Below are 11144 nucleotides of genomic sequence, written 5' to 3'. Positions count from 1 at the left end.
TCCAAGACAGTTCCTTGGGCATCTCTTCTCTGAGTTTTAGATGTTCTCTGAAGGCTCGAATGGCTTCTCTTTCATTGAGCTGAAATCTTCTTGCCAGCACGCTTATTTCTTCTTCCCCATAGAGAACGTTGTCCCTTGGGTTTCCTGGCCAGTTCTTAGCATCCAGAACTCTTCCACACTTTGATAGTTCTGTGTCCTCCTTTGAAAGCAGTCTTTTCTGAAGAGAAATTTTAAGTCGTTCATAGAATGCAACTGGAGAGATTGGTGGATAATTGACTCTATTTAAGGACACCCTTAAATTGCAGATCTTCTGCTGACTTGAGTGCTTCCTTATAATAAGAACCTGGAACAGTTCCTCTCTTCCCACAAACATCAACAAGACACTCAATCTTGCAGTGGACTTTGTAAAGAGCAATATTTCTCCCCTTCAAATCTAAACTCAACTCTGATAGTTCTTGCAAAGCATCACAAATCAATCCGAGATCCCTAATAAATCCAATCATTGTGATCTTTCTATGAAGACTGTCACATGTGCTCTTTTCCTTTCTGTCTCGACCATCTTCTGATCTACCTTTTTCAAAATGAAGCACTAGGGCTTCATAATCCTGCCACACAGTCAAAACAGTGTAGCTCGACCCATCTTGTAGACAGAATCCTTCCAATTTTTAAAACCTCCATCTCCAACATAGCTGCACATGACTTGAGCTGCCTTATGTTTTTGGGAAATAAATGATACATGACATACAACTTGTCCAACAAACTCTTATTAACGCAAGTAGTCTCTGTGTAAGTTTATTGCCTCATTAGCATGCATGAACACATTAAGCTCTGCTCACTAAGCAGAGTGCTAAGTGAGTGTGGTGGGTGTGGAGGAGAGGCTGTGCGGGAGCCTGCACCACGGCTGCGGCCACCACTACCTCCCAATGCCGCAGCTGCCCGCCTACTGCCTCCTCTGGCTTCCAGCACCAGGACCGAGCTGCGGGTGCGGAGGAGAGGGCGCCCGCTATTGCTATTGTAGTCACCCACGAGACCCATAATTGGTTCTCCTTGAGCACAGTTACATTTGATCATCTCATATAATTCAGTTGCACCTCTGGGGGTGGGGCAAGAGTCTCTGTGCTTTTATTGATCGTATAGAATAGAACATTTTTAAGGTGCACTCTACAATTTGGAAGGAGCCAAAGAGCTATCAAAAGTGACTCATCCACTAAGACCTCAGAGATAAACCTGCAAAATGAAGACCTCTGAGGGTCCCATGCAGACAATGAGAACACCATAGTGTGTGAAAAGCAAATCGCTCCAGATGGGCAAGCAATGTAAATCACATGCTACAGGGAAATATGCAAGAAAGCCCAATCGGACTGTAATATTTTTGTGGCAAGAGATGCTAAGAGTAGGGATAAGCAACTGGCAGCCCAGCAGCTCAGCCTGCCCCCCCAGGATCTTTCCATCTGATCCCAAGCATAATCTATGATCTTATGACTCCCTCTGTTATTATAAGCAGATTAAATGTAGTGCCAGATCCATTTTTCAAAAAAATCTTACCCATGCAGAGTTCCATGCACTTGGGTTACTGATGTCTGCAAGAATTATTTACTTTTTTAGGGAATTTATATGCTGCCTTTCTAGAGTCATGCTCAAGGTGGTGTACAAGTAAAAGCAATACCATAAAGTCATAAATGATTAATATAGAAACAAAACAAGCCATTAAAAGTGGCATAAAACTACCACTGAGCTCCCTCCAAATATCGATATAATAGACCTCAGACCAGAAGCACACTATAAAAACAGCTAAAAAGACAAAACCCTTTCATTAAGGGCCTGTATAAAAACAAATGGTTTGGCCTGGTGCCTAAAAGACAGTATGATAGGCACCAGACAAGCATCAAGGGGGAAGGCAATCCAAAGACAAGATGTCTCACCACTGGAAATGCCCTAAGTTGCCCTTGAAAGAGGGAGCAGAGGTAGCAGGACTTGAAAGGCAGATCTCGACTGGTAGGTTAGACAAGTATGGGAACAGACTATATTTCAAGCATTGTACAACATTAGTGTACTCATAGGTCATAATGTCACACTAATAATGTACAGGCTTGCACCAGCAGTCCAATTTATATTTGACATGAAATGCCACACCTTTATGACATTTACTTTCAATCTGAGCTTCAGTGAAAGCCAACACAAATAAAACAGAAACAGGCAGATGAGCAGAGAAACACAAAGCAGGTGAGACACCCTGTCAAAGCCTCTTTTGTCTGTAGGAATACAGGCAACTTGGCATGCCTGGACACTGAGGGTCACTATACATTACCTTTTTACTAGAACCAGACAGTGTAATTGTGTATTTGTATGATGCATCTCTTTGATTCAGAAGTTCTTACTCCTTCTCCTTCTGTGCCCTTTGTCTTCTCTCTCCTGCTGGTCATGCAAGAAGCAAGATGAAGACTGTTGAAGATTTTGGCCTCTGACATGTCATGCTGGAGGCAGTGTCTCAAACCTGTCCAGATCCTGTACTAACATGTTAAAAGGATCACAAGGGCTGCCTACTATTACTCCAGCAGGTTCCCACACTGACAAGGCAAAACAATTTAGAATCACAAATCAATCCACTGTAGTAACTAATACTATTATAAATGCCTCAACAGTCTCCCTAAATACTCTTCAGTTCAAATATGCTATCTATCAGTAATATATGTGATTCTAACACAGTATCCAAAAAGGCAAAGAAGGTGGTTGTTATAATTACCTGCTGTTTTGATTAGATGGCCCATAGGTGCCTGTTGGTGGCAGGTAACCTTCTGGCAGTTTGCCCACTCGCCTGCCAGTCACTGGCAACCAGCAGATGGTTCCAAGTTGCCTGACAATTGCCTGCCATTGGCAGGCACCCCAGGCACAAGGACAACATGCGAGCTCCCTGCAGATGGAATGATGTCACTTCCAGAAGTGACATCATCATGTCAGTGCTGGGAGACCAGAAGTGAGGATTGACGATCCATTGAATATGTATCCATTGAGTACTATACCTCCCCTTCCTCCAGGTGGGTATAAAGACTCGGCAACCCTACCCATAGAGTTGCCAGCTCTGGGTTAAGAAATTCCTGGAGATTTAGGGGTGGATCCTGGGGAGGGCGGAGGGGAGGGACCTCAATGGGGTGGGGTATAATGCTGTACAGCCCACCATCAAAAGCAGCCATTTTCTCCAGAGAAACTAATCTCTGTAGTCTGGAGATCTGCTGTAATTCTGGGGGATCTCCAGGCCCCATCTGGAAGTTGGCAAATCTGTGGCCCAATGACTCCTTTCTGCTTCTCCCAAGCGCTCTCACACCAGCTTATATTGGACTCGCACATTCAGTTTAGTTCCTTTTTCCCCCCCTCACAACTAAGTTGCCTGTTTCTCCCTGAGTGTCTTGGGCTTCTGCCACACCTGTCCTGACATTCCTCCCAAGCCTTATTAATGTTGGTGTGCGTCTCTTTGTTAGTGCTAGGAATATGCCTTTTCTGGGTGCTCAGTTCTGGAATTCCTCTGCTCTTCTCTGCACCAAAATATCATCACTGCAAGTATAAGCTCTTTGTGTATGGTTTCCTTGGGGCTAAATTAGGAACCAAACTTGCAAGACAAAGGTAAATTAAGACAAATGTAAGTTAAGGCCTTTCAACAGACAGAACAATACAACTATACAACAATAGAACCCATAGGTCTAACAGAACAGAACAGAACCTTGCAGCAAATAATGTCTTTGAATTTAGTTAAGTAACTGGTTGTTGTTTGATACCATTGTTTTCTGGTCCACCAAGTGCCAGAATCACTTGATACTGTCCTCTTGATGACAAGAACAAACTGGAACACCCAGGCTTCAGTGTTCAACTTAAAAATTGTAGCCCTGCAATAATAATATGATTCCTGTAATCAGGGCTTTTTTTCAGGTGGAACGTGGTGGAATGGAGTTCTGGCACCTCTTGAAAATGGTCACATGGCCGGTGGCCTTGCCCCCTGATCTCCAGACAGAGGGGAGTTTAGATTGCCCGCAATCTGTGACCATTTTTGCCGAGGGCGATTAAAACTTTAAAAAACTCCCCCCCCCCCGTTCCAGCAGACCCAAAGTGATGTCATTGTGCGGTCCTGAGTTCCACCACTGAGTTCCACTACCTCTTTACCCAGAAAAAAGCCCTGCCTGTAATACCACCAAACTAAATATAATATCCCCTTTTTATTAATTAATTTAACATGTTTCCAGTTACTTTATTCAAGGTAATAAGAGCCCATAAAATTGTATCAAACTCCCCAGCAACCAGATTCTTCCTTGGCTCCAGATGGTTTCTCTGCCCTACTCAGCTAAACCAATTCACTCAAGGGGGTTACACCAGGCACAAGCTGACTGGCAATTCTTTTAAAACTTGATTCCAAATTCACCCCTGCTTGTTCTCTTATATTTCCCTTGCTACAAAATAGTTCCTTTCTGATTCAGGTTTGGAGGTCCTGGGGCCTCTTCTATAGGCTGAAAAAGACAAAAAGAGGTCCTTTGGGTTTTCCAACAAAACAGAACCCCAGAGCAACTAAGCACGTGTGGCTACTCCTTGCCACAATTTCTTTCCTACTCTCAGTATCCTTTCAGCTAACTAAAGGCTTCCAAAGCCAGTTTGGGGTTGTGGTTAAGAGCGATGGGATTCTAATCTGGAGAACCGAGTTTGATACCCCACTCCTCCACTTGAAGCCAGCTGGGTGACCTTGAGTCAGTCACAGCTCTCTGGAACTGTCTCAGCCCCACCCACCTCACAAGGTGATTGTTTTGGGGATAATAACACACTTTGTAAACTGCACTGAGTGGGTGTGTTGTCCTGAAGGGACATTTGATATAAATCAAATGTTGTTGTTGTTATAATATATGGCAGAGCTTTTATTTAAAAGGTGGGTTTTTTTGAGAAAGCTAGGCAAGACAGAAGAGCTGCATAAAGAAAGTTGTAGTGATAGAAATGATTAAATCCAATTTCTAAAGATGTGGAGCACCCTCTAGTGGTTGATGAACATTAATACCAACTCTATTCAACGTTTCTAAATGATTCCAGCTAAATAAATACAGGGCTGTTTTATGGAATTGCAAGTCTCTTAAAAGTTAGGGGCAGGAGAATTTACCAAAGAAGAGAATATCTTGGATGTATAATGTGGTAAACGTATTGGGCTCCAGCAGGGCTTTTATCTGGGGAAAGTGGTGGGAGAAACTCTTACCCGAGGCAACTCTGTGAAGAGGTGGCGCCCCTGTCACTGTATGCTCATGCACACAGTACACATGTGCTCCTGGGACTGAGCAATGACATCACTTCCGGGAAGTGACATCATGCAGGCCGTGGCCACCCCAGAAGCTCTCCCATGCTCCACAGGGGGCCTGATTCGGCGCAGATCTGGCCAAATTTTGCCTGGATCAGGCCTAAATCAGCCAGGGGAGCACTTCTCTGCCCGGAAGCAGCCTGATCCAGGATGTTTTGGGCCCAAATTGGGCCTAGAATGGCAGCTGCTGCATGGGGGAGCACTTCCCCACCCAGCAGCGGGCCAATCTTGGGCATGAAAAGGTCATGGATTTGGCCTGAAATGGCCTGGAATGGGCTGCTGCTGGGTGGGAGAGCACTCCCCCCACCTGGCAACGGCCTGACCCTGGCTATTTCAGGCTCAATCCTGGCCATTTTAGGCCCAAAAGGGCCCCAAAAGGCCTGGATTGGGCCCGATTTGGCCTGAATTGGGCCACTGCCAAGCAGGGGAGTGCTCCTCCACTTGGCAGCAGCCTGACCCAGGCTGTTCCCCCACCCTCCCACCATGTGTGCTCCCCCCCTCAGGAGCAGGCTTACCTTTGCTCCAAGGGAACTGTCTGGAGACCGGGGTGGGGTGGGGTCACCACACAGGGAGAGGTGCCAGAACGCCGTTCCTGGGCGTTTCAGCAGGGGAAAAGCCCTGGGCTCCAGAATGGCCATGAGCAATAAGAATTACAAAAAAACCCATTAGCCACTACTGCATCAGTGTTCCTTTGTTAATATTCATATAGAATGTATGGGAAGACCTTTCATACATTCTATATGAATATTATAGAGAGCCAGTTTGGTGTAGTGGTTAAGAGCGCGGGACTTTAATCTGGAGAACCAGGTTTGATTCCTCACTCCTCCACTTGAAGCCAGCTGGGTGACCTTGGGTCAGTCACAGCTTCTAGGAGCTCTCTCAGCCCCACCCACCTCCCAGGGTGATTATTGTTGTGGGGATAATAATGGCATACTTTGTAAACCACTCTGAGAGGGTTAAGTCATCTTGAAGGGCGGTATATAAATTGAATGTTGTTGTTGTTGTTATTCATACCACCAGATTTCCCATAGTAGAAAGGGTTGCCAACTCTTGGTTGGGCAATTCCTGAAGTTTTGGAGGGCAGAGAGGGAGAGACCCCAGTATAATGCCATAAAGTCCATCTTCCAATATATTCGTTTTCTCCAGGGGAACTGATTTCTGTAGTCTGGAAATCAGTTATACTTCTGAGAGATCTCCAGAAGTCAGTTTTCTCATCAGTACTATAAAATCTCACTTTTCTTCCATCTTCTGAGCAGATATATATTCATTTCTATTGTTATTTTGGAATCAGTTCATGTTTTCAGTTCATTTTATAAATGATTAGTGATTACACTTTGAAGCTTGGAAGGGAAATGCACTACATTTTTAAAAATGTTGTTCATGTGGAAGACAGGGGAGAATTATTATAGTCCCATCATACTGCCACCAAGATGGGAAGACTTTAGAAAAAATGCCACTATCCACTTCTATATGGCTTTAAGAATGAGCCACATAAGTCATTGTTAGAGTGACTTACCTATTTCACATTATATAGTAAACCTTTTGTGGTTTACTCCTCGTTTCCACTGCAACCATTTACCCTCAAAAGTTAAATACATTTTAGTAAGCTTTGCAATATTAACATAAGTTACATGGATGGTAGGACTTTGGGCAGCTGTGGAGGGGAACAAGAACTAAATCTAAAAATGCTATTGCTTACTATAGAATTCCTGGAAGTACATTGTCAATTAACTGGACATTTGTAAGGCAGGTACACTTTGAGTTCATTTAATTAAAGTTATAGTAATTATCAATTCAGCAATCTTTATTGGCATTACATCCATGTTAACAAAAACACTCGACACAACCAGAACTCAGTCTACAAATACACAACTCGCCTCATAGATGTAAGATACAAAAATTTAGCTACAGTTTCGAAGTTATAGTAATTAAAGAACTCAGCTATCCTTCATAGTTCAAATAGCCAATTTCTTTCTCCCATCTGGTGGAACATTAGAGAGCCTTATTTGTTTTGTTTTGAAACCTTCTTTTTGTTCCTGCTCTTATTTGGCTGTTTTATTTTTTATTTTAATTTTTACTTCATTTATACCCCAATGGGGACCCAGGGTGGCTTATGTCATTCTCCTCTCCTGCATGTTACTCCTGACAATACCCACTTCTTTTTTAGACAAAGCTCTACATATTCTTATTTGCCTATCCATTTTCCTCCGAATCCCACCACCATGCCACAGTATTCTTCTCTTCATATGACACTAGTTCTGCTGCTGCTCCTCTCTCTTCTACAACTTGGTTGCTACAACTTGAATCTACAATATTTCTGCATCTACCAATAAATACTAACAAGAGATAGTTTAAAATTACTTGAACCGAACTAAAACATCTTGTAACTTTACTGCATCCTGTTCTTAAACATTACCCTTTTCCTGCACAATCATTATTTATGCATTTTATATACATTTGAACAGGAATTTGCTTTGAATAAAGGATTACAATTTGGAATCCTCCCTATGTTTAAATCTCCCCGGAACTAGAAAATGAGCACAAGGAAAGAGAGGGGGATAGAAGTTATCTCATAACTTTGGTATCTAGGGTTACAGGATGGCCTCCACCCAAAAACAGACAGGGGCTTTGTGCACATGTAGTCCCGACACTTGTGTGATGACATCATTTCAGTGACATCATTGCTGCCCTAGCACCTGGGCATGCCTGCTGGTTGTTTCACTGGTTTTGCTCTTCTCTAGCACTTGGGGGAGGGGAGTGGGCCCACCACTTACCGGGCACAGGTGAGGCTTGGCCAGCTGGGTGGAAGCAGGGGGGAGGTGGTTTAGGTGACACAGGAGGCTGGGTGAGCCTGCCAGACACTGTCTAAGGGAAAACTGGACACTGGGCAACCCTAGGGTATCAGTTTTTTTAATATGAAGGAACCTTCAAACCTCGAATCCACCACTGGTAAGCTGTAATAGTAGAGTGTCTTCCATTGCCTCAGTACCTATCTACTTACTCATTTTCCTACCAATATATTCTAACCTTCAGTAAATCACAAACAGAGAACATATGCTTGAGAAACAAACAGCTGAAGGTGATTCAAAGAAGGATTATAAGCCACATACTACTGAAAGAAATTTAGTTAGGAGAATGCAGTACTGTAGTAACAGGAAAAACTATACTTAATTACATCTTTTTTTCTGTGGTGTTACTAGAGATGCAGAAGCTCCCATTTTTAATCTGTAGCTCACAATGAAATCAGTTCAGCAGAAATATTTGAAATGATAACTAACTGCAGAATGTGTACTTGAAAAATTTTTGAAAGTGGATTAGTTTTTATTTTGAATATTTGCACCTTAGCTCTCTCATGCTGAACTCATTTTAGTGTCTTCTGATTTATCTGATTAAATGAACTTGGGTTCTAATGAGACCTAAGAAAAATGAGTGGTTTGGTTTGTGAGGTAAACTCTAGGTCTGTGGTAGTTTGAGAGAGGAGTGTTGCTCAAAAATTGCTATGTTTGCCTTGGAAAAACGGGTTTTAGAATGGTATGATTTGAATGGACACTAGGAAAGGAATACATGTATATAAAATGGGAAGCAATGTATCTTTCTTTCTTTTCTTTTTTTTTGAATTTTTTTATTTTTTTATTACCTACATTGACTAACAATACAGAGGGAAGGAAGGGGGGCAGGGGAAGGAAAGAAAAAAAACAGCAACATATAACAACACTACACTACAAATAATGTTTTCACTTCATACTGCCATTATTAAAAAATTAAAACTTTGTAAGATATTGATGGAGTGGTTGACCTTGCAAAATACAGATTACAATCCAAATTAAGTCTTCCTCCCCTCCCCCGGGCCTCGGACGCAGTTCTCTCTGAGCAACTGCAACCACAGTGCTCGTTCCCCCCCCCCTTCAGACTTCAAATCCTTTTCTTCTTGCTTAGTGTCTTGCTGAAATTCTTGATTTTTGTCCTCAAAATCCCTTAGTTGATCTTCTGATGTTATCTTGTAAACTTGATCTTTGTAACTAAACCAGATACCTTCCGGAAATAGCCATTTATACTTTATTCCACGTTTCCTCAGAAGAGCTGCGAACTTTTTATACTTAAATCTTCTTTTCCGAACTAAAAATGGGACATCCTTCAGTATCTTAACTTTATTACCCAGAAAGTCCAGATCCGCATTGTATGAGTTATATAGGATAGTGTCTCGGATCCTCTTAGATGAAAAATCGATGATGAACTCTTTATTCGTTGCCCTCACGAGTGACGCATTTTCCCGAGCAGACTTCTCTGCCCCCCCCCGCTGCTTCCTTAATGGTTTTCACTTCGCTCTCAATTAAGCCCACCCTTGATCTGTTTCATTCAGCTTGTCGACAAAGGGCTTTATGGCTTCGATAACCGACCTCTTCACCAAGTCCTCGAGCGACTCTCCTTTCCCCTGCAGGGCAGCCGAGATTGACTTGCCCAAAGCGGGACTCTGCTTTTTCGCTGCCATTTTAGGGGGGGGGGGACCGCCGACCAAATTCTGAAACTCAGCGAGGGGGAAGAACGAGCCTTCTTAGCTTCAGATCCCACCACTCCTTCGTGTGAGCTTGTAATAACAGAAGGGATTCGCTTACTTACAGGCTTCCGCCTAGTTCTGCTCTTTGCCATTTTCCATGGCCCAGCAGCACTCAAGGTGCCACGCGTGTCTGCCGGCCTCCATAGGGACAAACAGGCAATTTACCCCCCGCTTCGATTTCAGGGGGCTCTTCCCGCCGTGTCCCGGACCCTGCCTCCCTCACTGGGAGTCCTGGGGGCTAATCTTCACAGATCAGCCACCCAGTCAGGCTGCTCGGGCGCTTCCTCTCGGACCTGCGGAGAGGAGCGTCCAACATGGCCGAGAAAACGAAACCGAATCGGGAAGCAATGTATCTTTCAACTCACTTCTAACTATCTCTTCTTGGTAGATTGTGTGTATAATAATAAGAAACAATTACACACTGATAGGTTGAACACAATTTATTTATGATGAAATTAGGATCAAAAAGAAGACAGAAAGGAATGGAAAGGTTTTGTATCATTACCGCACAATCATAAGACATTAACAGTACAATCTTATGCAAGTTTTTTTCTGAAATGAATTCTACTGTATTCAGTGGGGATTACTCCCATGTAAGGGTCAATAGAATTGGACCCCAAGAGACCTTTGCTTGCAAATGCAGTTGACCCGTGTTAGCAAGGATTTATTACATCAGTATGTGGTGATAGCTATTTATTTAGATTGTTTTAATATGTAATTAGAAAAACTAATGAAAGAGATAATAACAATTAATCACAGTAACCAAATGGAAGTTCCAGGTTCAGAAGTAGTGCACTTTTGAATACCATATTCTATGAGGAAAATAGCTGGATTGTGGCCTTCATTCCCTTCTTGTGAACTTTCTAGAAGTGCCTGGCTCGCCACTGTGGGTAAAAGGACACTGGAATAGATGGTCCTAGATAATCCTAGAGCTATGGTTGTTGGGGGTTTTCCGGGCTGTATTGCCGTGGTCTTGGCATTGTAGTTCCTGACGTTTCGCCAGCAGCTGTGGCTGGCATCTTCAGAGGTGTAGCACCAAAAGACAGAGATCTCTCAGAGAGAGACTGAGAGATCTCTGTCTTTTGGTGCTACACCTCTGAAGATGCCAGCCACAGCTGCTGGCGAAACGTCAGGAACTACAATGCCAAGACCACGGCAATACAGCCCGGAAAACCCCCAACAACCATCGTTCTCCGGCCGTGAAAGCCTTCGACAATAAATCCTAGAGCTGTTAGGATTTATTTCAGTTAATGGAATGATGGCTATAAT

This window comes from Eublepharis macularius, chromosome 7, assembly GCF_028583425.1.
Source record: "Eublepharis macularius isolate TG4126 chromosome 7, MPM_Emac_v1.0, whole genome shotgun sequence".
Lineage (NCBI taxonomy): Eukaryota > Metazoa > Chordata > Lepidosauria > Squamata > Eublepharidae > Eublepharis > Eublepharis macularius.
Note: the sequence above shows the minus strand (reverse complement) of the source record.